General features: G+C 39.0%; 1 long non-coding RNA gene across 1 annotated transcript in view; it reads left to right on the plus strand.

Moving 5' to 3' along the window:
* The window catches only part of LOC138432953 (uncharacterized), a 39,135-nt gene that overhangs the window by 20,685 nt on the left and 3,687 nt on the right, over nucleotides 1-14,763 (plus strand). The window contains exons 3-6 of the long non-coding RNA XR_011254054.1: nucleotides 564-702; nucleotides 5,123-5,201; nucleotides 6,493-6,607; nucleotides 11,809-11,915. This is a non-coding gene — a long non-coding RNA (uncharacterized lncRNA). The remainder of the gene's footprint in view (nucleotides 1-563; nucleotides 703-5,122; nucleotides 5,202-6,492; nucleotides 6,608-11,808; nucleotides 11,916-14,763) is intronic.

Genomic DNA, 14,763 nt, shown 5'->3' on the forward strand with positions numbered 1-14,763 from the left:
TGGATTCTTTACAGCTGAGCCACAAGGGAAGCCCAAGAATCCTGGAGTCGGTAGCCTATCCCTACTTCAGTGGATCTTCCCAACCCAGGAATTGAACCAGAGTCTCCTGCATTGCAGGCAAATTCTTTACCAACTGAGCTATCAGGGTCACTTTCACTTTTCACTTTCCTGCATTGGAGAAGGAAATGGCAACCCACTCCAGTGTTCTTGCCTGGAGAATCCCAGGGATAGGGGAGCCTGGTAGGCTGCCGTCTATGGGGTCGCACAGAGTCGGACATGACTGAAGTGACTTAGCAGCACCAGCAGCAGCACCAGCAGCATCAACAGCAGCAGCAGCAGCAGTAGCAGCAGCTGTATATCAAATCTGAGAGTGGTAGTCTGAAGGGAAGATGAGGTGGGCTTTTTAATGTTTGACCCTGTCAGAATATTAATTGTGACTGAATAAGCTTTTATTCTGTATTTTGATAATTAGCAGCAGATAAACCAAACAATATTTTCTTGTTTTGACTTCTTAGAATCGCAGGGAGAGCATTAACCTCATGGTCATATGTTTGGTCAAACAGATCCCAGTGGATATTGCCCTCCCCACCAGGGCCCAGAGCATCCTGACCCCCAGACCTTCTGGATAAAGAATTTCTGCCTATCCTACAGGAGGAGCCCCTGCTGCCCCTGGCTCCTGTGCCCTTCACGGAAGAAGAACAGGTGTGTGCGTAGCTTTGAGCCTCAGGTCCCACCCTTGTTCCTTCCCACTGAGACGTGAAAATAGGAGGTTTCCCCTTAGGCTCTCACGAGTGTCCTTCCCCAGGTCTGCTTGCTTCTACTCTTGGCGTGTGGATACCTCTCTTAGTTGACTATATTTTGCTTTAGATCTGAGGCTGTTGAGTACTATGTAGAGACAAGGACGTGTGTTAGAATAGAGAGAAAAGGGTATTTTTCAGGGAAGAGGAGCTTCTTTTCAGAAACATGTAGTTTTTCAGAAGTAATCTACTAAACCTGAATTCATACCAGTTTTTACCACTGAAAGAAAATGTAAATATTCAGCCCACAGTGTGCTTAAAACCATACTTTTCTGTCACAAACTTTTAAAATGATATTGTGAGAAAAAGTTTTGGGCTGTAAAGTAACAGATATTGTGTTTGTCCTATTATCGTATATGATGTCCATAGACAAATAATAGAGTTTCTGACTTTAAGGAACTGTGGTGATTATAGTAAAATAGAGATATAAACAGCTTTGTTAGAATACCACTTTAAATGAGGAATCATCATTACTCTTTAAAAAAAAAAAAACTGCTTTATCAGGACCTAAGTTACGTGCCATAAAATTTTACAATTTTGTAGTTTTTAGTATATGCACAGAGTTGTATAACACAGCACCACTATCTAATTCCAGAACTTTTTTTCATCATTATTTTTTTGTGACAACTCTGGGTGTCTTTCTGGACTCTTGCCATGCTTTGCATGGTGAAGTCAGTCTATTAAGAAGGAAAAGTCTATTAAAAGAACTCTATTAAGACTTCCTTGGTGGTTCAGAACTGATGGGGAGCTAAGATCTCACAAGCCACAAGGCATGGCCAAAAACCATTAGACCTCTATTCAGTTCAGTTCAGTTCAGTTCAGTCGCTCAGTCATGTCCGACTCTTTGCGACCCCATGAATTGCAGCACACCAGGCCTCCCTGTCCATCACCAACTCCCGGAGTTCACTCAAACTCACGTCCATCGAGTCAGTGATGCCATCCAGCCATCTCATCCTCTGTCGTCCCCTTCTCCTCCTGCCCCCAATCCCTCCCAGCATCAGAGTCTTTTCTAATGAGTCAACTCTTTGCATGAGGTGGCCAAAGTACTGGAGCTTCAGCTTTAGCATCATTCCTTCCAAAGAAATCCCAGGACTGATCTCCTTTAGAATGGACTGGTTGGATCTCCTTGCAGTCCAAGGGACTCTCAAGAGTCTTCTCCAACACCACAGTTCAAGAGCATCAATTCTTCGGTGCTCAGCTTTCTTCACAGTCCAACTCTCACATCCATACATGACCATTGGAAAAACCATAGCCTTGACTAGACGGACATTTGTTGGCAAAGTAATGTCTCTGCTTTTCAATATGCTATCTAGGTTGGTCATAACTTTCCTTCCAAGGAGTAAGTGTCTTTTAATTTCATAGCTGCAGTCACCATCTGCAGTGATTTTGGAGCCCCCCAAAATGAAGTCTTTCACTGTTTCCACTGTTTCCCCATCTATTTCCCATGAAGTGATGGGACCAGATGCCATGATCTTCATTTTCTGAATGTTGAGCTATAAGCCAACTTTTTCGCTCTCCTCTTTCACTTTCATCAAGAGGCTTTTCAGTTCCTCTTCACTCTCTGCCATAAGGGTGGTGTCATCTGCATAGCTGAGATTATTGATATTTCTTCCGGCAATCTTGATTCCAGCTTGTGCTTCTTCCAGCCCAGCATTTCTCATGATGTACTCTGCATATAAGTTAAATAAGCAAGGTGACAGTATACAGCCTTGACGTACTCCTTTTCCTATTTGGAACCTGCATTAAGTTTTAAGAAAGGTATATTTATTTGGTGATGTCTATGGGGTCGCACAGAGTCGGACACGACTGAAGCGACTTAGCAGCAGCAGCAGCAGCATCATATTTTTATAAGTAATTTTGTTTCATTTGTGATTTCTCCTAAATCAGGCTGTGCTGTGTGCTTAGTTACTCAGTTATGTCCAAATCTTTATGACAGCTTGGACTGTAGCCTACCAAGCTCCTCAGTCCGTGGGGATTCTCTAGGCAAGAATACTGGAGTGGGTCGCCATGCCATCCTCCAGGGGATCTTCCCAACTCAGGGATCGAACCCAGGTCTCCCAACTTGCAGGTGGATTCTTAACCATCTGAGCTGCCACGGAAGCCCAAGAATACTGGAGTGGGTATCCTATCCCTTCCCCAGGGGATCTTCCTGACCCTGGAAACGAACTGGGATCTCCTGCATTACAGGTGGATTCCTTACCAGCTGAGCTACCAGGGAAGTCCAAAATCAGCATAGTAATTCTTTATTCATGAAACCCAGTATCATCTAGAGGCGTCAGAAAATATTTTCATTGATCAAAAAGTGATACTGTTATAAAGAATACATGGGAAAGGAAAGGTCCTATCTCCAGTAGTTGCTGGAAAGTTCCTTTTCGAAAGTGGTAAATTTCCTTTAAAAAAATCTGACATCTGGTTTAATTTTTCTCAAAAATATTTTTATTTGAAGCATGTCAAATAGTATAGAGAATATTATTACAAAGATCTGAATATTTTCAACTCAAATAAATCTAATCTTAAAATAATCTGTGTATACCTTTGAAGAAACAAAATTTCTCATCCAGTTGAGACTGCCTGGGGTGTGCCCCTCTTTCCATTCCCAGGGATTACTATGAATCAGATTACTTTCATCATTCATGTCTTAATATTATCATTACATATTTGTGTGTCCATCTGCTCCTAAGAATTTCATTTTATAGGGTTATAAATGTTACATGGACTGTAGCCTGCTAGGCTCCTCAGTTCACAGAATTACTCAGGGAAGAATACTGGAGTGGGTAGCCATTTCCTTCTCCAAGGGATCTTCCTGACCCAGAGATTGAACCCAGGTCTCCCTATTGCAGGCAGATTCTTTAATACATAAGCCACCAGGGAAGGCCATACTGAAGATAGTTTACTGTATATTATTTTCTGCAGCTTGTTTTTTCTTTCAGTAATGATTTTTAGATTTCATCATTTTTAGATTTCATATTCATACACATGGCTTCAGTTTGTTCATCTCTGCTATATAATATTTCATATATGAGAAAAATCAGTAAAATACTTATTCTTTTGCTATAAAAGATATTCGTATTGGTTGTAGAAAATACAGAAAATATGAAGAGGGAAATCTTAACCTATAAAGGTACCATGTAGAAATAATTACTTGTTAACATTTAGTATGTTTAAGCAATTTATTTTTGTGTGTGTATCTTTAATTGTCAAAATACAGACTGAATCTAACAGCATATCAAAAGGATTAAACACCATGCCTAAGTGGGGTTTATCCCCAGAATTCCAGGGTGGTACAACATAAAATCAATATAACATACCCCATTAATAAATGAAGAAAAGAAAAGCACTTGATCACTTCAGTTGCCTCAGAAAAGGCATTTGACGAAATTCAACACCCTTTCATGATAAGCAAACTTAACGAACTAGGAATAGAAGTGAACTTACTATAATTAAGGGGATTTATGAAAAACACCAACATTATACTCAGTGATGAAAAATTATACTCAGTGATTATAACCAACATTATACTCAGTGATGAAAAATTGAAAGCTTTTCTTCTTAGATTGGAAACAAGATAAGTATGTCTGTTTTCACTGATATCGAACATTGTGTTGGAAGTTTTAGCCTAGCTCTTAGGCTAGAAAAGGAAATAAAAAGGATCCAGATTGGAAGGGAAGAAGTAAAATTATCTCTGTTTGAAGATGACATGATATCGAAAATCCTAAAGAATCCACAGAACAGCTATTAACGCCAGTAAGTGAATACAGCACAGTTGTATGCTTCAGAATCAGCACACAAAAATCAGTTGTATTTCCATATACTGTGTGTCTAGTCACTCAGTCATGTCTGACTCTTGCAACCCCATGGACTGTAGCCTGCCAAGCTCCTCTGTCCATGGCAGTTTTCCATACAAGAATATCGGAGAGGTTACCATGCCCTCCTGCAGGGGATCTTTGCAACCCAGGGATAAACCCAGGTCTCCACATTTCAGGTGGATTCTTTACTATCTCTGCCACCAGGGAAGCCCTTACTAGGTCCTAAGTATATAGAAAGTATTCAGGTAAAGATAAATTCCAAGAATTTTTGAGTTTAAAACTCTCTCGTTAAATTGTTTCATATGCCTAGAGTTTTGCTATTTCGTAGATTATTTTCCAGTATTTTTGTAATTGCTTTGTGCTTTACCTTTTCCTAAGCTCTGTGTGTTCCATTTATCCAGAAGTATCGACTAAACATATTTTTGAATCCCAGACCTCCTGTCTTCCTGTGTCTCCTCTTCATGTTTGAAGGACGCCCACCCACTACTATTCTTGTCTTATTTGACCCTTTTCTGCCAGAGTCCAGCTCCAGCAGCCAGGGAATCAGCCTGAAGGGATGAGCGGTGTCAGCGGGGAATGATGTAGCCTCTGACTCGAGGTACGGGACTACATGCTTATTTCCAAGCATCAGGTCTTCTTTCATACTTTTTCAAAAGCATTAGGTCAGAGGTTTTACATTTTCAGCTCCCCCTCACCCAGATTTATTATCTCCTTGTTGCCCTTCAGACAGTTTTCCTGCTTTAGCGATTCTCTCAGAATCATGTTTACTTGTGATTACATTGTAACTCATGCTGATGTCTGGGCTGCCTACCACATTCCTCAGTTTATTTCTTATCTTTCTAAATCCTGATTGCCCCTAGTATCCTAAGCTCACTATCTCCTAAAAAGGCTTCTAACTGTTCTTAATTATTCCTAAACCCTAAACTCAGCAAACTTCCTTTACCATAAACATCTCCCTCACAAACAGGTCTCAGATAACAATCCTTCCCATGGCCTCAAGCTGCAGCCTGTGTGCTCATCCTGGGACATTCTTTGTAAAAATCCTTGAACAAATGTCAATGGTTACTTTATAGATTATTTTCTGGGCACAACTGCAGAACGCTTTGTGCTTTCTCATGGTTCTCTCAAGAACAATAAACACCTTAACATTCTTTCCAGCCAACTCATCCAAAGAAACGAAAGAACAAGTCAGAATCACAAAACTTAACTCCTTCATCCCGGGACCGTGCCTGCGGAATGAGGAGAGGGGGCTGGGGCCGTGCCTCCATTTTGTCAGTAATGCCTAATGCAGCTCCTGACACTTTTCCACATAGACTGTGGGTGCAAATGTAGGCTAATGACCAAGTGATTGGGATTTTGTTTATTCTTTTCAAGCATTCTCTTCTACTATCCACTTCTTACTTTGCCCTTCCCCTTTCATCCCTGATACCTGTCATTCTATTAAACACTAGTTGGAGTTCCTGATTCACATTGGTCAGCAGCATGAGGCAAAATGAGCAATTTTTTTTCTTTATCCTGTTACTATTGATTCAGATCTTTTATCATTCCCGCTCATTTCCACCTTTCAGTAAAGAACCCTTTCAAATCAGATTTCCTTTACTGTGTATTCTCTGTTTATTATGATGATGCATACATATCTTGCCTCCTTCTGGGTACATTCAGAGCCTAACATGGTGTAAGGCATTAGTTGTTAATGTTTGTTGATCTGAAATGTTGATTTAAAATTTTCAGCTAAAATCAGGTTTTGGAACATCTTGTGTTGTGTGGTGATCGTTTCCCATCGCTAGTGGTCATTGGATGCCATTTTATAGATGCAATGGGAGATGGTGAGGAATAACATGCAGTTTTATCTGTTTTATCCATTTTTCTTTCTTTTCTTTTTTTGGCAGAGAAACTTTTCCATGCCCATAAATAGCGCTGCTGTCCTGCAACTGACAGGACGAGGAGGAGGAGGAGGAACAGCGGTGGGGGTTCCTAGAGGTCAAAGCTCTTCAAAAGGGCGAGGTGAGCTTTCACGTAAAAAAAAAAGTAATAACGGAATGGTGGAGACAGAGGAGAGGGAAATAAATAAATCACTTAAAAAATATTTTGATATTTGATTTTCTAAAACTGCCCTTTGACATTAACTGCATAATAAATGTCCTGAACATTTTTTTTCAGAACCATTTGTCACTGTATCTACTCCACAACCCCTGGTTTTGAGTAGAAGAGGGTAATTCGAGCCTAGAGACTTGAGTGTGAATGATTCTAGATGGTCCTAGTTCTCTTTGGCAAATACTCATGATCTGTATTCCTCACCCCCAGGGGACCTTACACTGTGAGAGCCAGGGCTCCCTGAAGTGCCTTGGGGGCTGGAGTGGCACCCAGGTCCCTGCAGGCCTCTGTGACTTGGGTCTCCATATAAGGCCAGGTGCCAGGAGTGTCCCCAGCCAGAGAGAGGCTTTTGTAAAAGCCATCTCCTCAGTACGAGACCTATTTTAGGGTGCAGAAGAAAGAAAAAAATATGCAACAATCCTTTATATAATCTGTAGTTTTATATTTTATAGATTTGTGTCTTTTCTTAGAAGAATAATTGATATTACTTGTTCTTTGATATCTGCTCCCTACTTGGAGTTTATTGATCTTCTGCTACTTAAGGGCATTCTTAATATTTGTAATATAAATATTTACTTGGGCTTTTACTACTAAGTTGGCCTAATCATAGCAGAAGTCTGAACATACCTTGCAATTTTAAGAGGTGCTTTAGGAAGAATTGGGTGTCTGCAAAAACAGAAGCGATTTTTGCAACAGCTTGCACTGTCCAGGTTGGCATGATCATGAGTGTGGAGTATCTAAATTCTTTTTTCTTAAAGTTATGCTTTAGGAATAATGTATACACACTCTTTATAGGGACTGTATTAAATTGTGCATTCCTGTGGCGGGATTTCATTCAGAATGTGGGAAAGCAGCTGTTTTGAGTAATGAAGAGTCTAACTGAAACTCTGTTTATAGATCAAGTGCTGTTACTGAGTTGTCCATGTGTTTTCCTTCTGAATTTGTCATTCTCTAGAATGGTGGTTTTTAACCTGGAGAGTTGTTAGAATCATCTCTAAAACTCAACAAGAAATAATATCTGCAGCAGAATATACTGGGTGGTGAGATTTAAGCATGTGTGTTTCAAAAGTTTCACAGGCCATTTAGATTCCCAAATGCAATTAGTTCATTTGGTCTAGAAATCGTCTGAAGTCTGTGCTTCTTGGTGGCATGATGATGGTGTTTTGAGGATGGCTGTGGCCCACTCCTTGGATGTTGCCTGTGTTTTTCTGCAGTGGGCTTGCACTGAGAAGAAGTTGTCCTTGGGGAGCTTTTCCTCTAGTGCGTTTCAGGGCATGGTGGTGAGAGGTCTTGTTGATTAAGAAGTGTGGCCCATTCCTCAAGTGAGCACCAATGTTGTGTGTTGCAAATACCAACCAATCTCTAAATAAGTGTTAAAAAAATTCCAGGTCAAGAAACTGAGAAAGCGTTGACAAATTTCTTCGTGCCTTCTAGTTTCTTTGAAGTGTGTATTGTTATCACATAGGATAGAACTCTTACATTCAGAATTTAAATGAGACATATATGAAAGATAGACACTGTGATAAAAACAGTGACTTAATTAACATTGATATGAATGGATGACATGAAACTAGTTAAATGAATGAACTGACTTAGTGAGAAATACTTCTGACACCATTGCCCCAACTGTGATTCTTAATGCTTTCATGAGACCTTTAATCTGTGGTTTTGTTTTCTTTGCTTATTGCTTAATTTTGACCTGTTAGTTAAATAAATAGTGATTAGTGTAGCTTTTTTTTTTTTTTTTTGGTATGAGCAGACCTGACATCAGATGACTGGCCTGGCTCTTTTCAACTTGAGAGAAGTTTGATGTGTAAATCAATTGACTTTCATACTTCTGAATATCATGAAGCAGTAAAATGTAATAAATGAACAGGGAAATAACACAAATTTGTCTTTTTATTTTATCTGGTGAAGATGTTTAAAAATAAAACATTATCTACAGAATTGTCAGTACTGTCTTCATCATTATTAAAGGAAATATATTTTAATCCCCCCAAAGAAGAGGGTGAAATCTCAGAGATTAGGACAGTCATTTATTTATTTTTTTTAAACTTTTTATTTTTACTTTATTTTACTTTATAATACTGTATTGGTTTTGCCATACATTGACATGAGTCCACCACGGGTGTACATGCGATCCCAAACATGAACCCCCCCTCCCACCTCCCTCCCCACAACAATAGGACAGTCATTTAAATTTAACTTTGTGAAAGATTCTCCATGTTATATTTACTTGCTTCTTGTCATATGGAAACTACTTTTATGATGATTATGGGCCTTGCACTTTGAAGAGTGTTCCTTACATTTGACAAGTGGAAAGCTCTAGAATCAGGTTCTTTTTTTTGTGCCCACTTATAAAGCTTTGGGTGCATAAGAAGGACCAGTGCCAATGCTAGTCATAACTGGCGGGAAATATTTTGTGGTTTGCTTATTTTTCTGGCAAATTTTGAACACTGTTTTTCACGATCACGTTTCCAGAATAAAATACTTTTTCAGGGTGCTTTGTGCTTAATGGTTTTCTTGAGAAAATTGTTCTCTAAACGGACAAGGGACTTTTTTTCTTTGATCCTAAAAATATCTTTGTAGAGATCACCACAGTGTTACATAACAGTTTGTATTAGACTGTTTTAAGGTAGATCTTAAATAATACAACTGTATTTCCTAAAGATAGAGGTAGAAAACTGGACATGAAGATGAAGTTGAAGTTAATTTGGTACAACTGGAAGGTAACTTTAGGATTATTATAGTTCAACTCTAGTCCTCACTTCCATTTTACAGGTGAAGATATTGAATCTTGGACTAGTTAAGAGGGTACTCATTATTCTAAGATTATACACATAAAATTCTATGCATTATTCTTATATTCTATAATAAGGTCATATAGAAGTATTATTGTATTTGGAGCCAATCCTTGATAAATGATGCTAATAAGTAGAAATGCTGCATGGATATTTGAAACAGTTATTTAACTCAGTTGTATTTAGCTTTGGAATGCATTCATACTTTTATTCAAGATTCATCATTTTTCCTTGGGTGGTTTTAACTGTTGGAGAAGTTGAGGTGGGAATAATGGCTAAGATTTCATCTAGGTATAAATACATCCCTCAGTTCACTTCAGTCACTCAGCCATGTCCAACACTTTGCGATCCATGGACTGCAGCACACCAGGCCTCCCTGTCCATTGCCAACTCCCAGAGTTTACTCAAACTCATGTCCATCACCATTGAGTCGGTGATGCAATTCAACCATCTCATTCTCTGTTGTCCCCTTCTCCTCCTGCCTTCAATCTTTCCCAGCATCAGGATCTTTCCCAATGAGTCAGTTCTTCGCATCAGGTGGCCAAATTATTGGAGTTTAAGCTTCAGCATCAGTCCTTCCAATGAATATTCAGGACTGATTTCCTTTAGGATGGACTGGTTGGATCTTCTCGCAATCCAAGGGCATCCCTAGGCACAGTTCTTAGCCCCCTCCCCCCAATTTTCTAACTTATGTGTTGGATACAAATGGCATACATTAGTTGGGAAATCCTCACACTACACAGAAAATAAAAAGCTGAAAGTGCACACGGCCTTCTGCCCCCAGATGCAGCATTTGAATTTATATCCTTCTTGATCCTAACCATTCAGTCATACCATTTATATACATGGTAATTTTTTTTTAATATGTATTGCTCTTTGGCATGCTTTAGTCATTCAACAGAAAAATTTAGAGTTCTTTTAATGACAGTACTTTATCTTTTGTGGCTTCCTAGCATTCTACAGATGGAGAAGGCAATGGCACCCCCACTCCAGTACTCTTGCCTGGAAAATCCCATGGACGGAGGAGCCTGGTAGGCTGCAGTCCATGGGGTCACTAAGAGTCAGGCACGACTGAGCGACTTCACTTTCACTTTTCACTTTCATGCATTGGAGAAGAAAATGGCAACCCACTCCAGTATTCTTGCCTGGAGAATCCCAGGGACAGAGGAGCCTAGTGGGCTGCCATCTATGGGGTTGCACAGAGTTGGACACGACTGAAGCGACTTAGCAGCATCAGCAGCAGTATTCTACTGAATTGCTTTATCAAAATTTACTTAGCCAGTCCTTTAGTGATTATGTTTCTGTTTTTTAAAATTTTGCAACAAAGATCTCCATATATATATATATGTATATTTATATATTTGTGCAAATATTTCTATTAGGATAAATTCTAATTAGAATGTTTAGTCAAATTTTGATAAATCTAATCAGATTGCTTTCAGTAAAGGCCAGTGTACATTTGAGCCACTGGAGCCTCATAAATTCCTACATCCACACTTTCTTACCAGCTCTGTGGTTTGAATTTAGTGCTGCCTGATATTTTTCTCCAAGATTTGCGCAAATGGGAAAGAGTGACTTTGGTTGCTGTGGAACATTCTTTAAGGAGTTATTTCACAAAATTGATAGTTTAGAGTTGACCCTATTAAATTATCCTTTCTCTGGAATTAAAGAAATTAACATTTGTGCCTGGTTTTTGTACTTTATCTGCTCTCTTCTCAAACTCTTCACATTTTCCATTTTTATTGAAAATAATCCAATAGAAAGTATGATTTGTCATAATGGTTTACTGATCTTAGAATTCCACTATTGACTTTTCTGTCAAGGAGCTCAGTGTTGACACTGCTTCTTGTTCAGGACTGGAACTGGGACTCTTACACAGTTTTCTAACTTTTTTTTTTAATCCTCCTGTGGTCTAGCTACTTCACTGCCGTCATTGCTATTACTGGTCTCACTAGTGAAGGTTCAGTGGGCCTTGCTAAATATTTAAATGTAGATATCCTGCTTCCCTGGTGGCTCAGAGGGTAAAGTGTTTGTCTACAACGCGGGAGACCCAGGTTCGATCCCTGGGTTGGCAAGATGCCCTGGAGAAGGAAATGGCAATCCACTCCAGGACTATTGCATGGAAAATCCCATGGACAGAGGAGCCTGGTAGGCTACAGTCCATGGGGTGGCAAAGAGTCGGACACGACTGAGCAATTTCACTTCATCTTGCTTTGTATATAGACAGCACTTCAAAGATTAACGTTTGGTGTTGAACTTGTGCCAAATGTTGACATCTGGCCATCATTTTCTGTGTGTTCTTGTTTTTAGGCAGAGGCAGAGGTGAATGTGGTTTCTACCAAGGAAGTTTTGATGAAGTGGGTGTTTGACCAAGGAGGCAGCAGGGAAATGCACAGGTCACAGAGCTGGGAGGAAAGGTAACTGAAGGAGTCATGTCTTGGGATAAAGATTCTTGGTGTAAAAACATTTCCTCTCTGCTTTCTGCAGAGGAGAAGGCTCTCTGTACAGTTACAAGGTGTCGTTTTTAAAAAAAAAAAGCTAATTGAATAAGAGTTATATTAGAAGTGTTTAAATGATCCTTACTTAAAGGAAGATACATTCTCGATAAATACATTAATATCTTCGTGCCAGCATGGATATTTAGTAGTTAATTAGATGTGCTGTGTGATTAGCATTCAGTGAGACACATTTTCATTTTATTGTTTGCTGCTGTTAATCAAAGCATCTTCTCTATATTGCTTATGGCTTTATATGAAGTCTTTCAAGCTGAGCAAAGGCAGTTGCACAGATACATCTACAAAGATGTCCGTGTGGTAACATGTATAATATAAAACAATGGGAAATAAGCCAAACAACTTAATTTCAGTGCGGTTTCCTATATAATGGCCTAGCCACACAGTTGTTCTTGTTTGGTCACTAAGTCGTGTCTGACTCTTCTGTGACCCGATGAACTGTAGCCCAACCAGGCTCCTTTGTCCATGGGATTTCCCAGGCAAAAATACTGGAGGGGGTTGCCATTTCCTCTTCCAGGGGATCTTCCCAACCTGGGAATCAAACCTGCATCCCTACATTGGCAGGTAGATTCTTTACCTCTGAGCCACCAGGGAAGCCCTGTCTACACAGTAGAATACTATATGTACCATATAACCTTAAAAGTTAGGATGAGTTGGAAAATATTTAATCCTGTGTAAAAACACATTCTGAAAGCAGTTTATAAAGCTCTGTATAGCAGATACCTAAAATCAAACATGAATTTAGATACAATTAGATACATTTAAAAATGTATCTAATAAAAAAAAGTTTCTGGGTCTATAGAAGCTAGCTTTTGGTAGGTGAGATGTATATTTTTGTTTTTATATTTGTGCTTTTCTGTGTTTTCCAAATGTTAGGCAAAAACCATATATTTGTTTTATAATTTGAAAAAATGCTATTAAAGATAGGAAATAGGTGTCATGGATGGGAAATCTATGTATTACTCTCACATTTTGCTTGAAATTGGTTTTTACCTTTTCTATGGGTGACAGATGTTTTGACAAACCAGGACAAAAAGATATATATATATATATATATATATATATATATATGTAAGACTTTCTTACTGTTTTGAAGTATTTTTGTCTGGATTTCCATGGCATTAGTTCTTAAGGCTCACAGAGGATACCTTTATTAAAAACTGACTCAGTTACTTGCCTCACTTCAGTAGATGGGGTTGTAGCATTGCTTGCATTTAGAGTTCCATGGTTATTTGAGGGCTGTATTGCATGAAACCAAGGATAATAATTATAACCATTAGAATTGGTAACTTTTTGAGTCTGTGAGTTCTCTGCAAGACATATGTTCTATATTAAGGCTACCTTATGAAGTGAAACTTCAAGTTAGGAAGCAGCCTATTAACTCCTTTTCCAATGTAGATAGCATCTCACAGGTGAGAAGATATAGAGAAAATAGTAGAATGTTTGCTTTTGTATTCGAGAGCAAAGACTAAAACTATGACTGTTCTTACTTTAGTCATTTATTCAGCTGGTCTTTTAGATAAATGACAGTCTTTCTTCTTAAAGGGCAGTTTTCACATAGATCTATAAAAATATTTTGTAGTGGCTTTTATTGAATGCTTTTTAATAAGATGTTCACTTCAGCTTATTAAACTATGCTACTGAATCAGTGAACTAAAATGGACTGGAATGGGTGAATTTAACTCAGATGACCATTATATATACTACTGCAGGCAGGAATCTCTTAGAAGAAATGGAGTAGCCATCATAGTCAACAAAACAGTCTAAAATGCAGTACTTGGATGCAATCTCAAAAACGACAGAATGATCTCTGTTTGTTTCCAAGGCAAACCATTCAACATCACAGTAATCCAAGTCTATGCCCCGACCAGTAACAGTGAAGAAGCTGAAGTTGAACGGTTCTATGAAGACCTACGAGACCTTTTAGAACTAACACCCCCAAAAGATGTCCTTTTCATTATAGGGGACTGGAATGCAAAAGTAGGAAGTCAAGAAACACCTGGAGTAACAGGCAAATTTGGCCTTGGAATGTGGAATGAAGCAGGGAAAAGGCTAACAGAGTTCTTCCAAGAGAATGCACTAATCATAGCAAACACCCTCTTCCAACAACACAGGAGAAGACTCTACACATGGACATCACCAGATGGTCAACTCTGAAATCAGATTGATTATATCCTTTGCAGCCAAAGATGGAGAAGCTCTATAGAGTCAACAAAAACAAGACCAGGAGCTGACTGTGGCTCAGATCATGAACTCCTTATTACCAAATTCAGACTTAAATTGAAGAAAGTAGGGAAAACCACTAGACCATTCAGGTATGACCTAAATTAAATCCCTTATGATTATATAGTGGAAGTGAGAAATAGACTTAAGGGCCTAGATCTGATAGATAGAGTGCCTGATGACCTATGGATGGAGGTTCGTGACATTGTACAGGAGACAGGGATCAAGACCATCTCCATGGAAAAGAAATGCAAAAAAGCAAAATGGCTGTCTGGGGAGGCCTTACAAATAGCTGTGAAAAGAAGAGAAGCAAAAAGCAAAGGAGAAAAGGAAAGATATAAGCATCTGAATGCAGAGTTCCAAAGAATAGGAAGGAGAGATAAGAAAGCCTTCCTCAGCGATCAATGCAAAAAAAAAATAGAGGAAAACAACAGAATGGGAAAGACTAGAGATCTCTTCAAGAAAATTAGAGATACCAAGGGAACATGTCATGCAAAGATGGGCTCGATAAAGGACAGAAATGGTATGG

The sequence above is a fragment of the Ovis canadensis genome, chromosome 2 (assembly GCF_042477335.2).
Source record: "Ovis canadensis isolate MfBH-ARS-UI-01 breed Bighorn chromosome 2, ARS-UI_OviCan_v2, whole genome shotgun sequence".
Taxonomy (NCBI): Eukaryota; Metazoa; Chordata; class Mammalia; order Artiodactyla; family Bovidae; genus Ovis; species Ovis canadensis.